At 40.3% G+C, this 24,990-nt stretch overlaps 1 long non-coding RNA gene across 1 annotated transcript in view; it reads right to left on the bottom strand.

Moving 5' to 3' along the window:
• LOC136288748 (uncharacterized) overlaps window positions 1-24,990 on the bottom strand; it is a 46,104-nt gene that overhangs the window by 12,625 nt on the left and 8,489 nt on the right. The window contains exons 4-6 of the long non-coding RNA XR_010720566.1: window positions 21,188-21,266; window positions 11,224-11,499; window positions 8,727-8,892 (exon numbers count right to left, since the gene is read on the bottom strand). This is a non-coding gene — a long non-coding RNA (uncharacterized lncRNA). The remainder of the gene's footprint in view (window positions 1-8,726; window positions 8,893-11,223; window positions 11,500-21,187; window positions 21,267-24,990) is intronic.

Here is a 24,990-nt window from a genome sequence, read left to right as displayed (position 1 = left end):
TCAATTGTCACTAGGAGAGAAATACAGAGCTCTGCTTCTTGAACTAGTACAGTGCGTGCTTAAATGTCTTACTAAAAAGAGAACACAGAGAGAGAGAGAGAGAGAAAAAAAGAAGTTAATACATTCAACTGCCCTTGACAAATAGGACCAAAACTGTGCTCTCCCAGGAAATACACAGCACTATACATTTCAGAAACTAGTACCCATCACCTGGGTAAACACACACCCTTAATCCTAGCTCCCTCCTTACTTCTGGACCAGGTGATTAATTTCACCAGCCTGAGATAAAGCTCTTCTCTAAATCATCTTAGGAAACAAAGTATTTATCTGCCAGTCCCATCAAAGTTTTAAAAATCATTATACCCTCACTGCAAACCTTGATGTGATGTTTACTTTTATGAAGATGCAAGTGGGAATGAGCAACCATCCATAGTACTAAATTAAGTTCTTACAGCGTCTCTTCAGAATACATTCTCTCACTCCAGGCAGCAAGAGGAGATTATTTTCTTCCTTGTACAATCTAAAGAATTCAGCAATAGAGAGGAAATCTCCTGGAAGACACTGACTGCATCTTTTTTCCTCTCCTCACCACCTCCCCTTCCCAGATTTTTTTTTAAACACAGCGTACATCAAAGTAAAAACTGACATGCAGTTCCCTGAAACTCTTCTACAGATTTTTGATTTTGGAAATTTCGTTTTCTACCTTATGATGATCACAGGAGTGAAGATAAAATGCTTGTTTTGGGGTTCGCCGTAGACAGAGATGTAATAAACACTGTAACTTTCCACTGCAATGGAACAAACTCTTTTGTAGATAGGCACAAAGGGACTGTGTGGATTAAATTATATCTGAACACTTAAATATTAATAAAGATGCTATATGGTGAGTGTATGGAAGAGTGGAAAGAGGGAAAAAGAGAAGAAAAGAGGCATAGGTGGCTTAGCCAGTGAAGTCCTCACTTCTACTATAAATGCAGTTTCTCAGTCCCACTGAGCTGCAGCTGTCCATATGCATGTGCACACATATACACACACACATAAAATCCCAATTATTAACAAATAATTCATCATATTCTGCAGCTTTTTCTCAGCCGATTGCCAAGTGTGAGTCAGCACAAAGACTGAATTACACCTGCCTTTCACCAAAAAGTTTCTTCTTCCAGGTGAACAAAGCAAGACAGAGATAATTTCAACCATGCCACGCTGTTCTGGATTACTTGTTTGTCTTTTCTCTTTTAGGGATGGTGGTGTTCAGAAGGGACACCACTGAGGCTGATTAATTCACCTTACTTCCAGCTGCTAAGTAGAAAAAAATAGCTTTGTGTTGCCCAGATTTTCCTTTCATGAAGTTTATAAAATACCAAAGTGCATCTATATGTAAAAATGAGAAGGCCACCAGCTCAACACCTCTGTCTTAGACACTAATCTTTCCCGCCAGGATGGCACACCAATCTTGCACACCAGGTTTGCACACCAAATCCATGAAAGATGCTGCTCAGCTTTGTCTATCAACAACATCCAGTGCTTTGTCTGCCTTTTAAAAACAACTATTTACTTACTTTGGTGTCTTGTCATGCAGGTCTGTCCTCAGTGGATATGGCCTTCCTCTGCCTATTCAGGGTGGGGAGGAATTAATCCCAGAGATGTTGTGGCAGAGCACAGAGAGGTCTGGAAGTGGCTGTGTCCAGGACACTCCTCTCCTGGTGTGGGCTGTGGCTGGGATCAGGACATTCCTTTCCTGTGCAGAGCCACTCATCATCCACTGTCATGCTCTTTACCTGCTCTGTTTTGCCCAGTTAGCCCAGTCAGATAACAAAAACATCACTGGGCCACTGACAGTGCAGACAGCAGACATCTGGGGTACAGTTTCCTCTATACTCCAAATGTGCAGAAGATCAGAGCCCATCAATCCCTGAGAGCAGAGGGCAAATTTCAGGACAGGGTAGAGCAAGGCTAGGCAGGGTGATAACATGGAAAGGTAAGCTTGGTAAGGTTCTCTTTCAAGGCTGTATGCACTAGGATTCATGACAGGCTCATTTTTAGTACCAGGAGCTGGCAGGGATGCTGATCTCTGAAGTGAACACTCTGTAAGATTCACTGCCAGAGGTCTGATGGGCATGCATTACCTAGGTAACATGGGGGCAATTATGGGCTAGCTTCCCACCTTGTCCATTTCACAACTCACGACCTTTTGGGGATTTAGTGATACTACCTAAGCATCTTCGTAGAGATACGTAGCACTTGCATGGTGTAGGCTTGTTGTTCTGCAAGACTGGATCCCTTCAACGTGCAGTTTAGCTTGGCTGACAGCCACTGCAACCTGTGCTCAGGCACTGTGGGTGACCCATCTTGGCATTTTGCCGGTATCTTTGAAGGATTTAGGTTATGGTGGATTGATTTTATTTCTGTAGTTTATACCCAGGCATTGACCTTTGGCTGTTGGCAGATTGATCCCTTCCCAACAGCTTTGTTCATCCAGCATTCAGACTTATATCATGACAGCAAAGGTTAAAGGACCTTTCTTACAGTTATGCTTACAAATAGCAATATCGTAAGAAGGCAAGGGCACACTGAAAAAACCTGAATCAACCCCAAATGCAGCCAAGTCTTTCAAACAGCAAAACCTACTTCCATCAGAGATGATGACAGCCCTACCTGGTGAAAAAGCTCTCTGTTTCACCTACACCAGCTTCTCTAGCATACCCAGTCACATTGTGACAGTGGTGGGAAGGAAGAGATAAAGTCCATTTCAAAATGGATGTATTTGTATGATTTTAGCAGCTACAGAGCAGGCAAATTTAATAAAGTGTCACATATTGCCTTGCTGAAATGTTGGGAATACACCGTCCAGATTGTCAGAGCCAAGAGTTTGAGTGTGAATCATCCCCTTCATCAACTCCCCTGGGAATGCAGCATTACCTTGCAAAAATTGGCAACGTCACCTACCCTGACTATTCCAGGGTATTGGAACTGGGGTTTCTACTTGGACAGTAGAAACACAGAGAAACTTAAACACGGAGAAAAAGAGATTGTTTCTGGGTGACCAAGAGCTGTTCAATGCAATTTAGAGAAAGCATTGAGTGTACTGGACCTTTGCCACACAGAGGCTTAGGCTGCTTCTGAAACACCATAGTTCAGTTCAATTTGTCTTGGAAATAAAAGGTTATGATTTTACTTCAAAATAATTGGACTGCAACTGCTAGTGATTCAGGAGCTGTTTTACACACAGCCCAGCGGTCTATGACACAGCTGAGCTGTCCATGGGTAAAGAATGGGATGGATAGTTACAGAAGGTCATCTTATTAGCCCTCCCATCAATAAATTCTACCGACACAAGTCATCCTTAGCCTACGCACATTTAGATTTCCTACATCTTTATTTCAGTTACGAATATTATTTTGCTACAGAACAAATACTACGTAAATGTCCTTTCCATAGCATATAGCCTGATAGCTAATTGGGCTGAAGCAGCTTAATGAAGTTTTAAGTGTAAGTGCTGCCTTTTTGTTGCCTAGCAAAGCCTTGTGAATAGAAGAACTCTCCAAGCACAAACATGGCCATGGATCAGGCAGCCCTGAGGAGTGGTGTCAGCCTAACACTTAAGGGAATCCAGACCTCAGCCTAGTTACTGTTTTAAAAATGTCTATCTCCACTTCCTGTTACACTGACTTCTGCATCTCTATAACGGTGTGGAAAGACTTTCAAGAGTTTATAATTCAGCCAACACGAATGTTGTAATGTCCTCAGCTGCCTATATCTTTGCTTTCAATGACAACTTCATCTGTGATCTTTGCTTTTCAAAATTGCATTTGTCCTCTTTCCCAAAGATTTTATTTGCAGCCTGTTATGAGTAAACATGGGGAGAAGAACAGATATAAACTGTAAAACGTAATCTTCTGGTCTTTCATCCTGCCTCAAGGTGTGTCTCCTCTACCTACGTGCAGCAGCCTGGATTTCTCACAGTTTATTTAAGGTATGTATGCTGGCCTTCTATTCATATGTAAATCAGCTTCATTGACGTAGTATTAGAGCGTACCTACATTTTTGGTTTATTAGGAGAGCTTAGTTCTAAAAACTTCAATATTAAAATCCCACAGTACACTGCCTACCTGACAGGCAAAAATCTCATGCTGGTTAGTCTAACTGTACACTAATAACAGACATATCCCCTTTACTATAACATACCATTAGAGTTATGATGGAAATTGTCTAGAAAGCCTCTTACTCTCCATTTTCTCGCTTCACCACAGCAGAATAGCAGTACCACCACCTTTTCTTTTGCATGTGCACCCTGTACATTGTATAAAGCAATGGTAGACTAAGAGAAAGGAAATAATGACTAGTTATTTTGGGCTTCATTCATTAGAAGAGTACTACATTGAAAGTAGAATGGAAACCTGGAAACCCTTATTTGAAATTTTATCTTTGTCAGGAATAAATGAATAAACAAGAAAACTTTTTAATGAGAAGAAGATGGCAGGTGGTTCACCATACACATATTTTGCTATCAAAACTACATCCAGAGTCTTTATACAAAGTTATGGAGTATTAGGGCTCCATCTAAGATATCAAATGTTTCTGCTTGTCAGCAAGATGAATCATACTGTGTGTCTTCCTACTCTCGGGCACATTATATGCTCCCATACGCATATGAGCACACACCCCCCTGTGTGCTTTGGACTGCTTAGTTTAGGTTAATCTCTTAATTTTCCACTTAATAGAATGCCAGCTTAGACAAATTTACCATGTTTTCTAGCTGCACCATGTAATTTTATGACAGAAGGAGTTCTTACACATAATAATGCACTTGTAAGGTTTTCAGCAGCCCTTCCTATGTAGTACTCCTGTGTTTAACACTCAGAATTAATTTACAAGGTTTTCACAATTCATCAAGATAAGAAAACCACAAAAATGAGCTGAGCAGAGTCAAGCTCACCCATTTTGGCAAGTTCCTAGACAGATCAGACCTTAGCTTTGAACAAAATCACTTGAATGGCATAAGTATATTCAGAAAAACAGGTTGATAAAATGAGTATATTAACATATTCTGCATACACATATATGATTTTTGTGTTCTGTTATTTTGAGCCCCACAAAGCCAAAATGACATTAAAAAACATACTAGATGGGAATTATGTAAATGCAACTCAACAACAGAGCTGTGATCTATTTATATAGAAATCCAATTTAATTTTAAAAAATAGGGGGAATTGATCATTAAGGACATTTTGCAGTGTCCCTTTCTATCTTGTCACAAGCTCTTGGTGAAGTCACTGCTAACCAATCTCTGAAAACACACCTTCTTATACCCAAGAAGCTGTGCCAACAAATTAACAGCCCTGAAGTATGGTCCTTTCAGGAACTCTCTTTGGACTGTGCAGCTGCCCACAGTTATCAACATGGACCATGGGAAAACAGAGAATGCTCTCAACGTCTTCATTTGAAAGTGAGCTGTATTCTGGAAAACCAAAAAACTAACATTTCACTTCAGACAACTGTCCGTGAAGAGAAATTTAGTGTCAGCATCTCAAAATGCCTGATTGAAGCCACGTTAAAATTGGTCCTGAAGAAAAAGTGACAGTAATTTAAAAAAAAAAAAAAAAAAAAAAAAAAGTAAAGAGATGACATTTTCTTGTTCCTTTTCATGCTAGGAACTTCCATGCCTTTTTACTTCAAATTCAGGAAAAATCATATCTTGGGCTGCAGGTTACTTATTTCCTCGGCCACGCTACTCCTAAAATGGCATGAACTCTCAGGGACACTATACACAAACATCCTTTGTAGAAGTTTTCAAAACACTTTCATTGTGGATCCCTTCCAACTCACCATATCCTATAATTCCCTGATTAACACTAGGCAAGGTGGCTTCACCCACATGTGGCTCCTGCGATAAGTAAACAACCACCAGGTGAATTGAGGTGATCATTGCTAAAGTGTTCTTTATGAATTAAGTCCTTGTCATTGTGCATGTGAATGATACTGTTTACAGTGATGGAAGAGAAAGAAGCCCTTACCCCAAATGTTTTTGCCCTCTGACTCTCACTTACCTGCAATGTTAGCAAAATCTCAATAGCTCACCCAGGTAGCTGGCATAGGGGAGGGCACTCAGCATACTCATTGCCATGCAAAGCATAGTGAGCAGTGATGGTCACCACCAGTTTGGCAATTATTTCTCCATTTTGTCATTTCAATATACCTATGAGGTAGGACAGAAAGCTCTGTGTCCCAACCATATTTATGGGTATTCTCAGCTGTTTGCAGTTATTGTGTAGTTCAGATTAATACTTCCTCCTCTGTGACACAGAAGGAGCTGCATTCTAATACCATCTTTATTTTTTTCTACCAGATCCCATACTTTTGTATTAAAAACCCTCAACTTATAAATCAAGGAAGCAGTGTTGGAGGTCCATAAAATGTGAGACCATGAAAATGTCATCACTATACATTTTATTTTCCTGTCTACTCTTCCTGAATCTTCCGAATGTTGTTAGCTTATTTATGGCTGCATTGTTCATTTGGGATACCTTATTCTTAAGAGGCATTCTGGCCAGGACCTCCAGCTCTATTTTCATGGTTTAGGTTGTATTTGGAATGGTTATTTCAGCTTCCCTCTGCGTAGGCAAGCTTATGTCCAATCCTTAGTGCCTTTGGCAGTCTTAGAGCATGCAATGAATAGTGTCAATCATGTTTTTCCCATGTCTGGCAAAACTCTTACACGTTAGTCACACTATTTCTATGTACTTTATTTTCTTCAATGACCTATGCAATTTTTCCTTTGACCAGAGTAGGCATTATTAAGCTTCACAGAAGATTTTGGCAACAAAGGTCACACTGTACAATTGATATCAATCTAGTTCTGTGTGAATGGGACAAGATTGCATGGATCAGCTTGTCCTGCAAAAAGCTGGAGCAGTTATCACCTGGATTTTTATTTTCTTTTATAATAAAACTTGTATCATTTAATTACAGCCAGTGAATTTTAGTCTCCCATTAATGGCAAGTTAGGCTAGTCCTACATAGGTCCTCTCCTTTAGAATTAGAGCCTGCAATCCATACAATCATAAGTTGTATTGATGTAACCTGTATTGAAATAACATGTTTATAACCTGTAAACCAGGCTGAATGCTTACTTCAGCCTGCAAAAAATAATGACATTTATAACTATGCATTTCAGTAATGAAATAATTAATGTTTCTCTTTTTCTATGGTACTTATCTCAATGATAGCCTGCAGGACTTAAATTTGCCATCTTCATGTCCTTTATAGGCTGAATCCAGACCAACTCGAACAGTTCTGTGATACCCCCATGGCTAAGACAAAATCTTTTCAGATGTATGCTATTGTGTAGTTCAGAGTAGTAACTCACCTTCTTTAACAGGAAATGCCATAGGTTTATTACAATTTATCTGAAGGGCATAAAGTGGTAAAGTGTTCTTTGTCTAGTAGTTGAGGAGTGTGTGTCTCTGTGTGTGTAATACATGTTTTTTTCTGAATTTCTGTAACAGCTGTTGATGGAGGGGAGAATGAAGGGAACAATTGAATCAGACTGAAGGCCTCTGTCCACCCCTTGAAGAGCATTGCCAAAGCATTCTGAGTGACTATTCCAAATTGTGATAGCTGAGATAAATATCCCAGCTTACATCTAACATCTGAAATGGGGGGGGGGGGCAAATAAAATGATGGATAAGTAAGGCCATGGACTCAATAGTAGAAAGGAACTGAAATATAATGATGCCAGAGCCAACAAAGGTTGCAGAAAATTAAGCCAGAATGGAAATAAGAAAGTTATTAATAGATTGTCCAAATGGGGAAAAAAATTCATCCTGATGTTTAGTGTGAGTAGAAGTGTTGTTTGTTTATGAATGCAGTGCTACCTAAGCTATTATCATCAGACAATTTAGGTTTTCCTTTGTTATCTGTACTGTATTAATGTATCTGTACTGTACCTGCGCTAATACTAACTTGCATTTTGGGATAACTCATGAAAGAACAAACAATTTGTTATACACCACTGTAAACTAAAGTATTCAGTGTGCATGCATTTTCTTTCCTCACTGTGAAAATGATAAAGTTGATCCAGTCCTTTCTTCATGAACTGCTGTAATACTCAAAGCAGAAACACAATACATTCTCAAGCATAAGTGTGCTGATAGAAAATGTACCATTTCAGAGTTAGTTCAACAGAATATGTCACCTGGTGGGAGGTGCAAATGCATAAGAAACCATGACAAAGGCATTTGTCACATCATCAGAGCAATGTTTGATCCAGTGCACGAAGTTCTGAAATGCAAGAAGTACACTGCAACAACTAAGCACCCTTTTCTATATGTAATAGAAAAGACATGAGAAAATATTTATATTATTACAACAGAAAATAAGAAGTATTTTATTATGCAGACAGTGACTTCCAATCCTATCAACATTTCACAATGCATGGTGCAATAATGACTACGGAAGAAAAAGGCAGTGATTAAAACAAAAATCACAAGACAGTGGCCAAGCAACATTCAAATGCAAAAGACGGGAGAAGAATGTGCAGACAGAGAAAATGGGCTTCACCCACCCTGGAAGGAGATGGACAGCAGACATGAGGAGGGCTGGCTTGCAGCAGACATTCACTTTCCAGGAAAAATACTAACGGGCAACCTGAAAAACCCTCAAGACTGCAAAACACTCACACCATTTTCTGAAAGACCAAAGCTTCGTATAGCTCTGTGTGGACTTACCCTTGGTATGAACATGTCCAGCCCTCCCAGAACATGCAAAGGAAACAGCTCACTTAAGACAATTCATGATGCAGGCTCACATTTTTTCCTTGCAGCATTGTGGAGGCCAGTCTAATACAGCATCTCTGTAGTGCCTTACTGCCAGAAGTGCATTTCCTGAACATGCCTGGGCAAAAAAAGCACAGTGAGGTCTATGCTTAATTCATAGCATGGATGTAATTTAGCTCAAACTGCATGATGCTACATGCTTTCCAGGCAGAGCCTTCAGTGCCTGAAACCAGTTATTCTTCAGTTACATCTCAAGCAAAGATGAGAACAAGTGCATTTCATCTCATTCTTTCAGTGGTGCTACCTCTGCAGGGAGAAGGAAGCACCTTCTTCATACTGGTGCAATAGGTAAAAGTATACAACATTGCTTGGAAGAAATCTGACACTGATCCCCTTCTCCAGTGATTCAAATTCCTTCACTAGGCTCCCTTATACTCTTGAAAAATCATTCATCAGGCTAACCTTGTCCATAAAAACCTGCTGAAATACCCAAAACCCATGGAAAATATTGCAATTGTCCACATCTGTTTCATGAAACCTAACAATAAACAAACAAATAAAAAGCCTGGAAAGCCATGTTCTCTTCTGTCATGGTATTTACAAACACAGCAAGGGGAAAAGTATTTGTTTTTTAAGAAGACACATGCATGGTTTTTGTCATCTCAGCTCTTATTGCATCATCTGTTTAGCAGCTTTCTTCACAGTTATTAGAATCAGCAACAGAATCCTCAGCTCAAATGAACTCACACTTTAAGCCTGAGAGCGCTTGGAAATTTAAGCACATACTTACAGTTAAACACATGCTTATGTCTTGTCACATTGCCACATTCATCACTGCTGTAAGCAGGTGCGCCTTCATTAAAATAAAATGGATTTGCTCTCAACAGAGTGGATTTGAAGCTGCTCTTATGAGTTTTCATATCAGCATTGATTTCTAGCTCAAGCTGTTTTATCAAGAGTGACTGGTAAAAGCATCTGTCAGCTGAGTGAGCGTGGACAAAAAGTACAAGCAAGTAAACAGAAAAATGTGATTTTACAGATGTACATGCCACTGTGACAGAGAAATGAGACCAAAGCTGAAAAGACCTTGCTAACATCTCCATATCTTGTAGATACTGGAGTACATTAAACCTAAGTTTGTCAGTTGAGCTTAGCTGACACAGGAAGATATAAAAGGAGATGCATCTTCCAGGCTACAGGCCATGGATCATTTTTTATTTTCATAAATCAAGACAGAAAACTCTAACTTTACCACAAGTTGGGAATGATGTTCAATTCTGAATCTGTGATTAAAAACCAGGGCAGGATCTGCTGAGCAACATCCAGCTCGGTTCTGATTGCTTTTGCATATTCTGATCTTGAATCCAATCAAAAACTCCTGCAGCATCACTTGTTTATACTATAATTCATTTACATGTCATGTAACTATCCCAAGGTTATGTTTAACACTGGCTGATAAGTGTCCAGGTAACCCTAATTCATCATATGAAGGTAATCACTCATACTAACAGATCTGTGTTTGTTGCTCCAAAAAGATATTTCCATGCCCCTTATCTGTAGTCTTTAGTAAACTACTCATATTCTATTTCTTCTCAATAGTACCAAAATGTTTATTTTACATACATGTATAAATATGCCAATGTTATCTGCATTCAAATGTCAGCTTGACAGGATATTGGTTAGAGCACATTAAATCAAGTTAAAAACGATTAAGGTGATGTCTCAGCTTTCCCAAGTGGGAAATAGTCACATTTTAGTATTTTCTGGGATAGTGCACCCAAGGTAATGTATTAGTGGCTGTGTAACACGAATGCTAGCAATTACTGAGAAATGCTTATTATACAGTGCTATACTAAGGCAGTGTTGCAATGTAGATATCACTGGCTTCTGCACAGAACTGGAAATAAACAGATAAATTACAGCATTTGCTCAAGTTCAGCATTCAAGTTTTCTACTAATTTACAAAGAAAATTTTTTTCTTTAAAGCCAAGCTAGTTTTTTTCTATTATTTTTTTTTTCTGTTGTTATTGATACATGATCCTTCTGTCCAGGAGGCAAAAAAATATTGAAAGCTTTTAACCATGTTAATTTCTTGGTGCCTTTTCAAATGTAAGTCCTTTTTCATACACTTGTGTTGTGGACCGAGTGAGAGATTTGAACAAGCCCTGCCACAGGCTCAGATTTTTCACAGCAGCTCTACTTAGGTGACCTGCACCCAAATCACTCTGGCTCACAAGTTCTCAAGAATAGCAAAGAAAGTTTATTATAATATGGGTTATTTATTACACAGACAGGAGATTAACCAAAAAAAGGGCCTTAAACAGTTACTTACTACACAGGATAAAACAAAAGAACTACTAATAGATTACATAAAACAGTGCATAACATAAAGGTATCTATATAACTGCTAGCAAAGAAATAGTATGGATTAGGATCCAATGTAACTTACCACCAAATTGATGATGGGGTACACAGAGACCTTGAGAGAGTAACTCAAGACAGGTGTCCCAAACCTTGAGGAGAGATCCCCACAAATTTCCAGGTAATGTGCAGAAGATGTCTGCTTTGTGGAAGTATGGTGTAGCTTTTATAGTTTGTAAAGTGAAGTGTCTGTCAGTCAGAAATTCAAGCCTGTCTTCCTGCAGTCTTCCTTTCAAGGCAAGATGTTTGTTGTCAGCTGGGAATGTCACCTCCATGGTGCCAAAATAACTTGCTACAAGACAAGCTGTCCAGATTGAGTTATTTCAGCAATTAGCAAATGCATATGAGGGGGAAGGTGCTCTGAGCTACTGCATCAGCTGATAGGTAACAGGCCCTCCTAGGGTGGGGGGCATCCTGCCACAACTTGTTAAAAAATCTCGTTATGGAGATACCAGTCACAAGTCAATAGACAAACTTGCAAGTGAGACTCTTTTCTGGGGTGAACAGATTGATGGCTACTTGCAAACTACATCAGGAAGCACCTGTATAAAAGCAGTTCTACAGATACACAATGTAAGATTTCCCAGTTATTAAAAATTACTTTATCTAAATATTACAGGCTTCATCCGTGCCATTCTCCCTCTCAGAAGCCTCAGTGCCTCTTTACTGTTTTCAGGCCTTACACAACAAACATTTAAGCCATGAGTAACTTCATGCATATGAGTGAAAATCAGGTCCTGTGTGAGTTCTGCCTGGCACATGCCACAGACGACTATTACTTTAGGATGTCAACATGCTGGTTAACACGTCAGCCCCACACAGCCACTTTAGCACTCCCCTACTGTCAGACAAGGAGAGAATAGTAAGAACAACAGCAAGAAAATTCAGGGGTTGAGATAAAAATAGTTATAAATGGGAAGAAACAAGGAAGAAAAAAAGAAAACAACATTAAACAAGAATAAAAAAAAAGGCAGTGATGCAAAGAAACCACTCACCTCCCACAAGCACACTGATATTGACACCTGGTTAGTGTCCAAGCAATGTCTAAATTCAAAAAAACCCAAACCCTCCCCACCCAGGATATTCTATGGCATGGGATACCCCTTTGGATAATTTGGGTCAACTGTCTTGGTTACATCCTCTCAAAATATCTCAAGCTCCCCTAACCTTCTTTTTGCTGACGCAGAGTTGGGAAAAGAGAAAGCCCCAATGCCATACAAGCCATGTCACAACTCTACGCCATCACCACTGCTTTAGTCACAAACCCAAAACAGAGCAGCATCTGGAAGAAAATTAACTCCATCCCAGCCAGGCCCTGTTTATCTTTGTGTCTGTGCTCCCTGTATTCAATCCTTAGAAAGTACAGAACTTGACCCTGCATTCAGGTAACGCAGAGCAGAGATGCACTGGCTGCAATGATAACACACTATAGCAGCTTCCCATTGGAGGGTCAATGGGGAGTGAACATATAAATACATTTCTACTTCCTTAACTGGCTTTTTATGGGCGTGGAACCTCCCTCTGAAATTTACTTTTTCAAATATTTTGACCATTTGATATTCAAAATCATGGTTTTGCAGGTTTCCTCACATTTCCAGCTTTCTCTTAGGAGAAAGGAATGCCAGCCTTCCATGAAACGTGAGATCCACAAATGGGCAGTAAAACTTTCAGGCGGAAAAGAACACAATGGTTTGAAACAGGCAAGCAAAGTGCTATTAGCAGTCTTCATCTTTCTTGAAAAAGCCTTCTCATGGTGGCTGCTGTTTAAGGGCTGTCCCATTAGACACCACCACTGACTGTGAAAGACAAAGAACACAAGGCAAGGACTGAAGTGATTCAGAGGCCCTGCCTCACTCCACATGGTGCTCTCCAGAAAAATGCGAGGAATTTCTCTGCCTGTTCAATGCTCCCTGCTTCCACAGACTTTAAAACACAGCACTCCACAAAAAGCTTCAGTTCTGTTAATTCATGGGTTTTAAACACACACCTAAAGAGTTGTCCTGAAAACTGATTTTTGCATGAGTTATGCTAAACTATTGGGGGCACCTAAGCACCACAGAGACACTTGCTCCCTCCCTCATGCCCAAAGACAGTTTTATGGGGAAAGATAAAAGGAAAGAGCAAATCCCAGAAAATTCATGGGTCACGGTAAGAACACTTTAACAGGCAATGGAAAAGTGGAAGAAGATATGGAAAAAACCCTCAAGAGCTCATGATAGAGCTAACCACCTCCATCACTAACCACCTCCCATGGTAGACTGATGTCCCATCAGTTCCCAAACAATAGACAGCTAACCTACCTAACTCCACTCTTCCCTCACTTTTACTGCTGAACATGACACTGCAGGGCATGGAAAATCTCTTTGGTCAGTTTGGGTCATGTGCCTAGTTGTGTGCTCTCCCTACCTCTCACACTCCATTCTACTCACTGGGGGTAAGAGTGAGCAGAGAATGCTTTCATGCTGCACAAATGCTGTTCAGCAGTGTCTGAAATGTTGGTCTGTTTTCAGTACCATAGCAGCTGTTATGGTGAAAATGACCTTCCTCCCAGTCAGACCCAGTACAAAGGCTTCAGATCAGTAACTGGCAGACAATCCTAACTCTGATCCATCTGGCAAACCCATGAGTCCTTTCAGTCTGGCCTTTGGTATGCCCCTTGCTTTTTCACTGTTGTGTTACATTTTCAGAAGAAAGACAAATGCCTCTCTATCTTTCTTGATGCAGTGGCTGCAAGATGAATTGCTTTTGCAATGAACGGAGGTAAATTGCTTGAAATTAATTTTTTTAATATAGCCTGGTCCTGCTTCCCTGGACAGTATTTCATGTTTGTAATGGAAGCTCTCTATAGGAATTTACCCATAGTGTAGCCATGTCCAACTACCACATCTTAATAAAACTGTAAAATTAGATTGCCTTCCTGTCTTCAGTTCACTGATCATAGTTCTGACAAATAGGTTTAACTTGTACGGTTGAGTTCTATCCAAAAGCTTCTAAGTAATCTGTACTTGATGGGAATTACTTCACTGTCACTGAAATAGTCATTTCAGTGACGGTGACAGTGGGACAAAAGCCTTTGAAGTCACTGGAGTTGCAGTTGATTGCATCAGGCTTAGTGCAACTCTAATGTTTACTGGAACTAGTAAAGCCTCAGTAGTTCTGGGCAGTGGGATGGCTCAGGGGCTTGAGTTGCTATCTGTCTGCTTGTAAAGTGACAGTTGCTATGGAATCAGAGCACCTCTGGAAAGACAGCTTGTTCCTGCAGGCCCTCAAACAGCATCCAGCCTGACTGAGCTCTTGAAAGTACTGTCATGCCAGGGCTGATCAACAGCGTGTATGCATTGGCTCAAAAAGAAAACGAGTTAATTTGAACTTGGGCTCTCTGGAAGCTGTGATTTTGAACTTCCTGAAATTGCAGAAGACCAAGAAGCCTGGTTCCTTGTTTGCTGAGCAAGTCTGGTTGCATAAAAAAACCCAACCAACCAAAAACAACAACAATCCCCCCGCCCTCAACCCCCCTCCCCCAAACCCAAAAATACCCCAAAACAAACTGGACTGGCAGCTGTATTTAAGAATGAAAATGCTCACAACTGCTCCCTTTTATGCAGGACACATTCAGGTGCAAGCTAAAAACACAGTCACAGCACTGGATCCCTTTAGAGCTGTAGGCACAGGGATAACTTATCAAAGAACCTCTGAGCAGGCTTGGGCATGACCTACAAAGCAGTCCTCAGACCTGTCAAGCCAGCTGCAGCCTAGGCATGGATACACACACCTACAGCAGTTTATGATGAGAGCTCAGGTGCCTACACACTTGGAAAGGACTGTGCACAAACTGGACACACATGGGTCTGCCACACAGTGGGGCTACACACAGGGGCTGAACAGCAGCTTGTCAGAAAACCTGCTGGAGATCTGAATATGAACAAGCTGACCCTGCGTGTGCCCCTGAGGAAATAAAAAAGGCCAGTGGTATCCTGGGTTGCTTTAGGAAGAGCACTGCCACTAAGCCAAGATGTGAGGTCTTTTCTCCCTGCTCAGAACTGGTGATGCACTTGCAGATGCTGGGTCCAGGTCTGGGCCACCCTGAGCATCCTGGAGTGAGTCTGATGACAGAACACAAACACTGGAGCACCTTTTACACAAAGAGAGGCTGAGAGAGCTGGAACTGTTCCACCTGAAGAAGAGAAGCCTCAAGAGGGTCTTATAAATGTGTGTAAACACCCAACGGAAGAGAATAAAGAAAATTGAGGCTCTCCCCAGTAATATCCGGGGAATGAAGAGGAGGCAGTAGGCACAAATCGAACGAAGACATTCCATTTAACCACAAGGAAAATAAATTACTGTGAGGGTGATCAAACACAAGAACAGGTTTTCCAGAGAGGATGGTAGTCTCTATCCCGAGGGACATTCAAACCAGACAGACACAGCACTGAGCAACCTGCTGTGCCTGACTCTGCTATAAATGCCCACCAGCATCAGTGGCTAAAGCTCTGTTGCCCTCTTGGATTCCATGCTTCCATTAGTTTCTAGGCATCTAAACTCTTTAATGTTAAATGACTTAACAATTCTGTCCTGAACTGCCAGCCTGCAAAACAAGGGCAACACTTGCTCATTTTCCAAAAATTATAGAGAAAGGGAAAATCTTGGTTAATATCATATTTACCCAAATCAGTGAATGAAATTTTACAATGGAATGAAATTAAAATTTTTCAAGTATTTGCAAAAGTTAAGAAAATACCTGTTCAGCATACAAAACTAAGTGTAGCACAGTTATACTATGTCTCATGATCAGAGAGATGCAGGAAGTTGGATGTACTTTCTGAAAGGAGGGTTTACAACAGAAAAAGTTGAGCAGTAGCTGAAGAAAATTCCCACTTTTCAGCATTACAAGAAAAAGAACCTTTTGCAAATCTGAAGACTGTGGAAAACATTGTTACAGCAGTAGTGAAGAACTGGTAGTGAAGGAAAAATGGCTGAGTTTCATCTAAATTTACCTAACACATTTCAATTAACCAAAACTAATGAACATACTTTGCCTATTGAGAGTAAGGAATTACTAGCTAGTAAACCTAATTTCATTTACGGTGGGTACAGGTTAATCTTTAGAGAAAGTTTAACAAGTCTGGCATCTGCATCACTTCTCCCAAAAATCTTAGACATCTTGTGAAACTTCTCTGAGACAAACATCTACAAGGATTGTTTTTCTCTGTTGAGGAAGCATCGTTTCAGCGTGATGCATGCTCAATTTTCAGCACTTGCAGACTTGCCAGTATTTTACCTTAGAGCTTGTTTATACATGCACCTTCCTGCAGGCACCACCCAATCTGTCATAAACAATGGAAATAAGATGAAAGTCTGCCTGTTTTCATCTACTCAGTTTGCCAGCTCAATTTAAATCACTCTGCAGGAGGGAAACCTTAAACAACAATGAAATTGGGAACACCTGAGTTTTGGTCAGCTTTGAATCTGCTCCAAGAACTCCTAAAGAAACTGTGCTTTTAAGTCCAAGTATCACCCTCATGACTGAAGGCAAAATGAAATATTTTTTGCCTGCATCTATAAATGGATCACCTATGGAAACAATATAAAAAATGTAGAAAAATGGAGCTCCAACATCAGGACACAGACCTGTTGAAGCAAGTCCAGAGGAAGGTCACAAATATGATCAGAAGGATAGAACACAGCTCCTATGAGGACATGTTGAGAGAGCTGGAATTACTCAGTCTGGAGAAGAGAAGGCTCTGGTGAGACTTTAAAAAGTCTTCCAGTGTGTAAGGGAGCTCTAGAAGAAAGCTGGAGAGGGACTTCTTACAAGGGTTTCTAGTGGCAGAACAAGGGGGAATGGCTTCAAAATGAAAGAGAGTAGATTTAGGTTAAGATATGAGAAAGAAATTCTTTCCTGGGAGGATGGTGAGGCACAGAAACACATTTCCCAGACAAGCTGTGGATGTCCCATCCCTGGAAGTGTTCAAGCCCAGGCTGGATGGAGCTCCAAGCAATCTTTGAGGTGGTCTAGTGGAAAGTGTCCCTACCCATGGCAAAGAGTCTGTAAGGATCTTTAAGGTCCCTTCTAACACAACTCATTCTATGATTCCAGTATTTACTCTGCTGAGCACTGTTAGTGTAGCCAAGAAAACTCTCCCTGTGGGAAAGACTGTAAGATTAGGCCCCATATTTCTGTAATTAGTAGTTTGCGCTTTTAAAAATGTTGCCCTTGATTATCATTATTAAGAAGCTGGCCTTACTTGCTTATTTAGGCATTGTTTGTTGCTGAGCACATGGTCACGTTCAACAGCTTTCTCATAAAAAAAGAATGAGCCTCATTAGACTCAGCACAATATTCCTTCCTTTCTTTTATTTCCAGATGGTTTTGCATGCTCTGGCCTTCAGGGTTCTGCAGAATTGGGAATACATTTTATAAATACTGCTACATCTCTGTGCTGTGCTTAAGCAAGCCTTGGTACTGAAGCATTCAGACACTTACTCTGGGAAACAAGCTGGCAAGACATACTAGAAGAGCTTTAAACTACATTTAGTAGAGAAAGAGGATGCTCTACTGGATTATCAGAAAGGAACCAGCAACAATAGCACTTTAGGGGACAGCAGAGAAATACCTGTAAATCATCCCAAAAGAATTAGAGAGGGCTCTTCCCAGAAGATGAGGAAGTGGATAGGCCAGCTGAAGTGCCTCTACACCAACTCATGCAGTGCAGGTAACCAGCCAGATGAGCTGGAAACCATGGTGGAATTAGAAAACTATGACCTAATTGCTATCACAGAAAGATGGGACATGAGTTACATGACTGGAGCACTGCAGCTGAGGGCTACAAGATTTTCAGAAGAGACAGGCAGGGAAGGAGGGTTAGGGGTGTTGTGCTCAATGTTAAGGAAAGGTCAGACAGACACAGGAAGGATCATGCCCACAAGCTCTCATCCTGCTGGAGAACTTCAACCACCTGGTCATCTGCTAGGAAATGAATACAGCAAGCAATCCAGGACACTCCTGGGGAGTGTAAGGAACAACTTCCTGGTGCAGGTATTAGAAAACTAACCTAAGACATTACCTGCACCTGGTTCTCATTGATGGAGCAGATAAGCACATCAAAGGAGTTAAGATCAGGGGCAGCCTCGGCTGTAACTAGGTACCCTGGTTGAGTTTGTGATCTCAAGGAGTTTGGGCCTGGCAAGGAGCAAAATCAATACCCTGAACTTCGCAAGAGTGGAATTCTAGCTGTTGGAAAAAATTGGTGAATGTGGTCCCCCAGGTAACCTTCCTTAAGAACAGAGAGACTGATCAGAGCTTTCTTAGAGCACGAGAGATCTTTATCCCAGTGTGCAGAAGATCATGGAAGGCAGGCTGGAAACTGGTATGGCTGAGTGAGTATCTCCTCATCAAACTGAGGAGTAAGAAAGAAATGTACAAGCTGTGGAAACAGGGACAGGTAACCTGGGGAGAGTACTGGGATATAATCTGGATGTGTAGGGATGGCATCAAGAAAGTCAAGGCAAAGCTGGAACAGGACTTGGCAAGAGATGTGAAGAACAACAAGAAGGGATTTTATACAAACATAGGTCAGAAAAGAAAGGCCAAGTAGAGTGTATCCACCCTGGTGATAAGGGTGTACTGCTGGAAGGCTGAGGTACTCACTGAGTTCTTTGCCTCAGTCTTCACTGGCAGCCAGGCTTCCCACATCTCTCAAGTCCCTGGTCCTTTCTGTAGGTGTTGAAGGAGCAAAGTCCTTCACACTGTAAGCAAAGAACAGGTTTGGAATTTCTTGGTGAAGCTGAACAGCCACAAGTCTATGGGATCTGATGAGATGCACTTCCAGGTCCTGAGAAAAGTGGCTGATGTTGCCAAGCCATTCTCCATCATATTTGAAAAGTCCTGGCAGACAGGCGAAGAGACTGGAAAAAGGGAAACGTCACTCCCATTTTTAAACGTGGGAGAAAGGAAGATCTGTGGAACTACAGACCAGTGAGCCTCACTTACATGTTTGGGAAGATCATGGAGTAAATACTCCTTGTAGATATACTGAGGCACAGAAAAGACAAGGAAGGGATCTGAGGCAGCCAGCAAATTTTACTGAGAGAAAATCATGCCTGACTAACCTGGTGGTCTTCTGTGACGCAGCAATGACTGGAAGACCAACAGATGTCTTCTGTCTCCTTCTGAAAGGCCTTTATGGTCCCTAATGACATCATTGCCTCCAAACTGGGAAGACATGGATTTGATGGATGTACTATTCAGTGATTAAGGAATTTGCTGGATGGACACAGCCAGAGAGTTGTGGTCAATGGCTCTTTGTCCAAGGGGAGGCTGGTGAGGAATGTGTTTCTCAGGGCAGACAGAGGTCTGGGGACTGGTGCTCTTCAATATCCTCATCAATGACATCCCCAGTGACATCGAGTGTAGCCTCAGCAGGTTTATAGGTGACACAAAGCTGAGACATCGAAAAGGCAGGATCTTATCCAGAGGGAAGTGGAGCAGCTGAAGCAGTGGGTCCATGGGAATCTCATGAGGTTCAACAAGTCCAAGTGTGAAGTGCTGCCACTGGGTCAGGGCAGTCCCAGATATGAGTATAGACTGGGAGGAGAACTCATTGAGAGCTGCCCTGTGGAGAAGGGCCTGGGGGTTCTCCTGGATGAAAAGCTGGATGTGACCCAGCAGTGTGTGCTCACAGCCCAGAATCCATGTCCTGGGCTCCACCATAAAGGGGGGTGGCTAGCAGGGCCAGGGAGGGGATTCTGCCCTTGTGAGATCCCACCTAGTGGGCTGCATGAGCTCAGGAAAGACATGTGCCTGTTGGAGCAGAGTCAGAGGAAAAGTCAGATCAGAAGATGATCAGACAGCTGGAGCACTTCTCTTGTGAAGACAAGCTGAAAGACTTCGGCTTGTTCATGCTGGAGAAAAGGCTCTGGGGAGAACTGGTTGTAGTCTTCCAGTACCTTAGGGGGGCTTATCATAAAGAGGGAGAGAGACTTTTTATATGGGCAGATAGTGACAGGACGAGGGGCAATTGTTTTAAACTGAAAGAGGGCATGTTTAGATTAGCTATTATAAAGAAATTCTTTACTCTAAGAGTAGTGATGCTACCAACTGTACTACCTGGACATAAAGTGCTCATTTTATATCTTGTCAGATGTCAAGAACTGGTAGGAGATTTTTGCGTAGTTTTCATCCTCATTTTTAAACCTATGATAATTAAAATTAAGTCCATTAATTTTTCAGAAAATAAACTAACCCAAAGAAGAATACTTTCTCTGTACCTCTGTAGGTAGTTGAAGCTGTGGGGGTGGAAGTCTCAGTCTCATAAAATTATTTGGTTGTCTTTTTTTTTCATAGACTTCTTCAGAGCAACTTGCGCTCAGATAGTGCTCAACGTCACTAATACCCAAAGCCTTGTGCAAATCAGTGTTCCTGGCTGGAATCATACTGCGTTACATTTCCAGTCAGAAAGATAAGCAGGGAAAAAAAAAAACAAAAACCACAAACCCCCCCCCCCAAAAAAAAACAAACAAACAAAAAAAACCCTGCCCCAGCCATGAAAACTTCCTTTTCCTTGGCAATGGCAGATGCATCAGAAAAAGCTAAATGACACAGATCATCAAAAGATATTAAGAATGCTAAGTTCTCTCCTTCTGCCACAATGACTAGGAAAACGTTAGAGCAAAAATGCTAAGAAATTACTGAAATTAGGGAAAACCAGCCTAATCATTCTAATTATATCTGGAGGTGTAGTTATACCTAAAAGCTGAAAAATATTTTTCTCTAAAAACATCTTTGTTCTGAAAGCTTTCTAAAAAGTTTTGAGAAGCACATGACACAACACGTAGCCAGCCTATTACAAGCCATATTTTTGCAGGAGTGAAAATCCATCTTTTGGAAAAAACAATGGAATTACAGTTTATGGAAAGAATATGAAGCTATTATGGGCAAACCACTAGCACCAGCTGTGAAACAATATAGGTATTTACATTAAAGAGCTACTTACAAGTCACTGTGGGAAAGCAGCAATACACCACTTCAATGACACTCAGAGATCACCAAAACTCTGAAGGAATAACTTCCACCTGCAACCAAACTTGATGTAAGTTGAAGAAGCCATAATACAAAAGGACTCATGGCTACATTGTAAATATTTAATGTATAAATCCAGTTCCTGGAGGGTTCAAAAAGCTATACAAGCACTTCCTAAATTTCAAATGCATCTTTGACTTTCAGCTTGCATTTAAAGCATGCCTTTCTGGTTTTCTTACTTAAAACCATGGTGAAGATTAAAACAGATTTTGGCACTTCTTTTAACCTCCAACTACTCCATATATTTGCGGCATATTATCTAGGAATCTCTGAACTACAGGAAGTTACAGGAATGACTAAGTGACTGGATTGAAAATCTGTCAAAAAATCAAATAATTTGAACAAGAAGGATAGAATAAAAACATCCAAAATAGTTTCTTTTGTGCTAATATTGTATTGACATAGTATCAAGATACAAATTTCTAAATCATTTTACACGAGTCTGTGAAGCATCCAGACAACTTAAAGAATACTGTGCCTTGATTCAAGCTATATAAAGACTGCTTTCTACATTAACCTGATTTAAGAAAGAATGAGAATGAAGCAGCTCTTCCATAACTTTCCCAAGAAATCATGAGAACTTTCTCAAGCAATTTCACATGCATTGTCTGTGGTCTGTAAGCTAGAAAATGGAATGTTCTTGCTTAGAAAGAGGATCTTGTCTTCTCTGTCACTTCTGTGAGCTAGAAAGATGAGGCTGAAGTATCAATGTCTTTGCTCTTATTCTTAGAGAAACTGTGAGACCGTACAAGCAACAAATGAAAGGAAAATCCTATGAGCAACTAGATGATCCCTTTAGGGAACAGCAGGCATTGCCAACAGAAAAATACTTGTTCAGATGGTGCAAAATTCCATTTTTCCTACAAGGCCAAATACACTCCTATCCTTAGAGAAAACCTGATTTTTAAAATGCATTCCTTATACATACACTTCACATTCATCCACTATCATTCTGCACTGCAGAATTCAGAGAAACATTTTTACTAGGGATTTCAGGATCTTTTTACGATTCAAGGAACTTTTCTGCCTGAGTACCCACATTTAATGTGTGATAAATCACTCTGCAAGAGAAAAGAGTGACCCCACCACTATGGTGTCAGTCACAGACCCTGGTCATGGTCATGCCAAATTGTCATCTCAAGAGTTAATATGTCCTCCTTATTCCTGGCTGCAATTCATACACCAGGGGGATCTTCTCAATGAGGGGCATATAAGGGATGTTAAGAAGAGGCTGAAGGGTCTTCCTTAAGACACTTGCCTGAAATCAGACCATTTGAGACTTACGGTCCTACATCATCAATGCACATCTTCACAATTATGCTTCGTGTTAACAAATGTTGGCAATTCACTTCAGCCTCAACTTCGAAAGATGATTATTTTTATCTGGAAACAGCTGGAGTGGAATCTGGTTTGGATCAACCCAGTGCAGGACAGCATTCACCTCCAATCCAGCAGCTGCCAGATAGGAGAGGAGGAACTGCTGAGAGGGAAGCACAGAGGTGTGCTGCACATGATCATCTCGTGACTCCTTCTCCGAGCCAAATGCAGAAGGCTAACTTTGAAGGAGCAGACTTAAAAAAAATAAAATAAAAAAAAAATAATAAAAAAAAGACATTATAAAGAAAAGCCAGTCAAGCTTGAAGGGAAGAAACCTTTACAGTCACATCCTGGTTTTCACTCACATTTCTTAGCAAAGCATACAACAAAGAGCAGATCACTCTTCCAAGAAGGATAACTGTAGGGAGTGGACTAATAAAGAAGCTGCCATGTAAGAAGTGGACTGGCTGCATTTATAGCATACTAAAGTTTATACTAGCAGCTTAATGCAAATTTCTGCTCCTAATGGTTGTACTTAGACAAATTTTACCAGGAAAATACGAAGCATAACTGAGCTCCAGCTGCTGCTAAGGGAAAAAAAAAATTATTTCCACAAGAAATGCAAGTATAAAAATGAAAAACAAAGAACAGTTATATTCATTTTTCCAAAATAATAGGATTAAGGTATTTTATAAACTTACTACAGCAAGACACCTCACATTCTGAAATTTTTTCAAGACATCTCACATTTTGAAATTTCTTCAACTTTGGAACTGAGTTGCAAAAACTTACAGATATTCCCTTAATCTTAAATATAAATATTTGCTGAATAACATGCTTTGACTATCATTACAGAGTATCATACAATCCTGTTGACTTCCTTATACATATCTATTCCTACTAAACCTTCTTCCAAATTGAGAAGAGAGAATGGCCTCATCCAGCAGTGTTAAAAACTGGAATCTGAATGTAAAGTATTTTATACTTAGATTAATTCTTAAAAAGGCTCATCTGGCTGTGTTAATTAGCTAATCACACACCTGCTCTGTTTAGGTTTCAAGCTGGAAATGAGTAAACATGATGAGTGTTAAATTCAGCAGGCAATGCTGCTGAAATACAAGGACAGTCCTGTATGAGCAGCAGTTCAACAGGGGCTTGTCTGAGGCTGTAACACTGCTTCCACTCCCAAATTTGGGTGGCTGGGGTAATAAACAACAAAAGAAATCAAATTTCAACAGAAAAATCTGGAAATGAGAATTTCAAATATCTCTGTTAATGTAAACTGTTGATCTCAGATGACAGTTCTGTTTCTAGGGGCAGGGGTATGTCTGTGTTTTAATATACAGTATCTGTCTTAGTTATGTCTAAGACTCTAACTAACTGGAAGGAGAATTTTCTTTGCCTTTTTTTCCCCTCTTTTTTGCGAGAGGAGATTTTTCAGACTTGACAAAGTTTGTCAGCTTCAAGCCAAAACAAATCTCCTATAAATTCACAGTTAAAAAAAAAATTCACCAAAACACTCCTGTACTTTCTAACGCAACAGTCAGAAAACATAGCATACCTTACTGCTAGATCAGGCCTCTAAGTATCTGCAAATAGGAATATGAGACATTACTTCCTTTCCCTCAGTTTAGTGGGATTTCTCAAACACTTCCAAAAATTATGCTGCTATTCAAGTGGGCAAAGAATTCCAAAGCCTTATTCCTCTTTAGTGAAAGGCAGTAACTGCAATGTATCATATGAGTACTGAATCATATTAACCTTTGTGGTACCTAGACACATGGAATTGGCTAATTGCCTTAGTTTTATGATTGCTGGTCAATCTACCAAAAAAATCCAAAAAACCAAACCAAGTAAAACAAAACAAAACAAACAAACAAAAAAACCCAAACCAACAACTTTCCAGGGGAAAATGTTCAAAAAAAGGAAAGAATTTAGAATGGACTCACTATAAACAAATAATAAATCAATCACAACTCTGTTAGATTGAAGAGTACTTGAAAGCAGGTGAGAGGTTCTTCATGCATACTTTCTGTTCCTTATTTTAGAAGAAAAACTACTTTTAGAATGAACAGTCTAGTGAAACAACTAAAAAATCCTTGCAGCAAACTTTTATTTTAATTTTTTGACTCACCAGTAGAGTTTCATGACCATTTTCAAGTGAAAATATTTCAGAAAGATAGTTTTTTGTGTGTTTGTAGCAATTTTTTACAAAAACATGCTCTAAAGCATAGTTAAACTTGTTGATATTCACAGCAAATCAAGCTGTAACCTTGTAAATGTGTAAAACACTACAAGAAAGAAAATATTAAGTATAAGGATGCTTGTTACTACAGGATTTCACTTGAAGCATTAGGAGATTTAAACCTTCTCTTGTTCATTAGATCTGAAAAGCATGTT

This window comes from Chamaea fasciata, unplaced genomic scaffold (assembly GCF_029207755.1).
Source record: "Chamaea fasciata isolate MVZ Bird 193981 ecotype frontalis unplaced genomic scaffold, bChaFas1.0.hap1 SCAF_4, whole genome shotgun sequence".
NCBI lineage: Eukaryota > Metazoa > Chordata > Aves > Passeriformes > Sylviidae > Chamaea > Chamaea fasciata.
The sequence above is the reverse complement of the archived record's forward strand: the minus strand, read 5'-3'. Positions and strand labels throughout refer to the sequence as shown.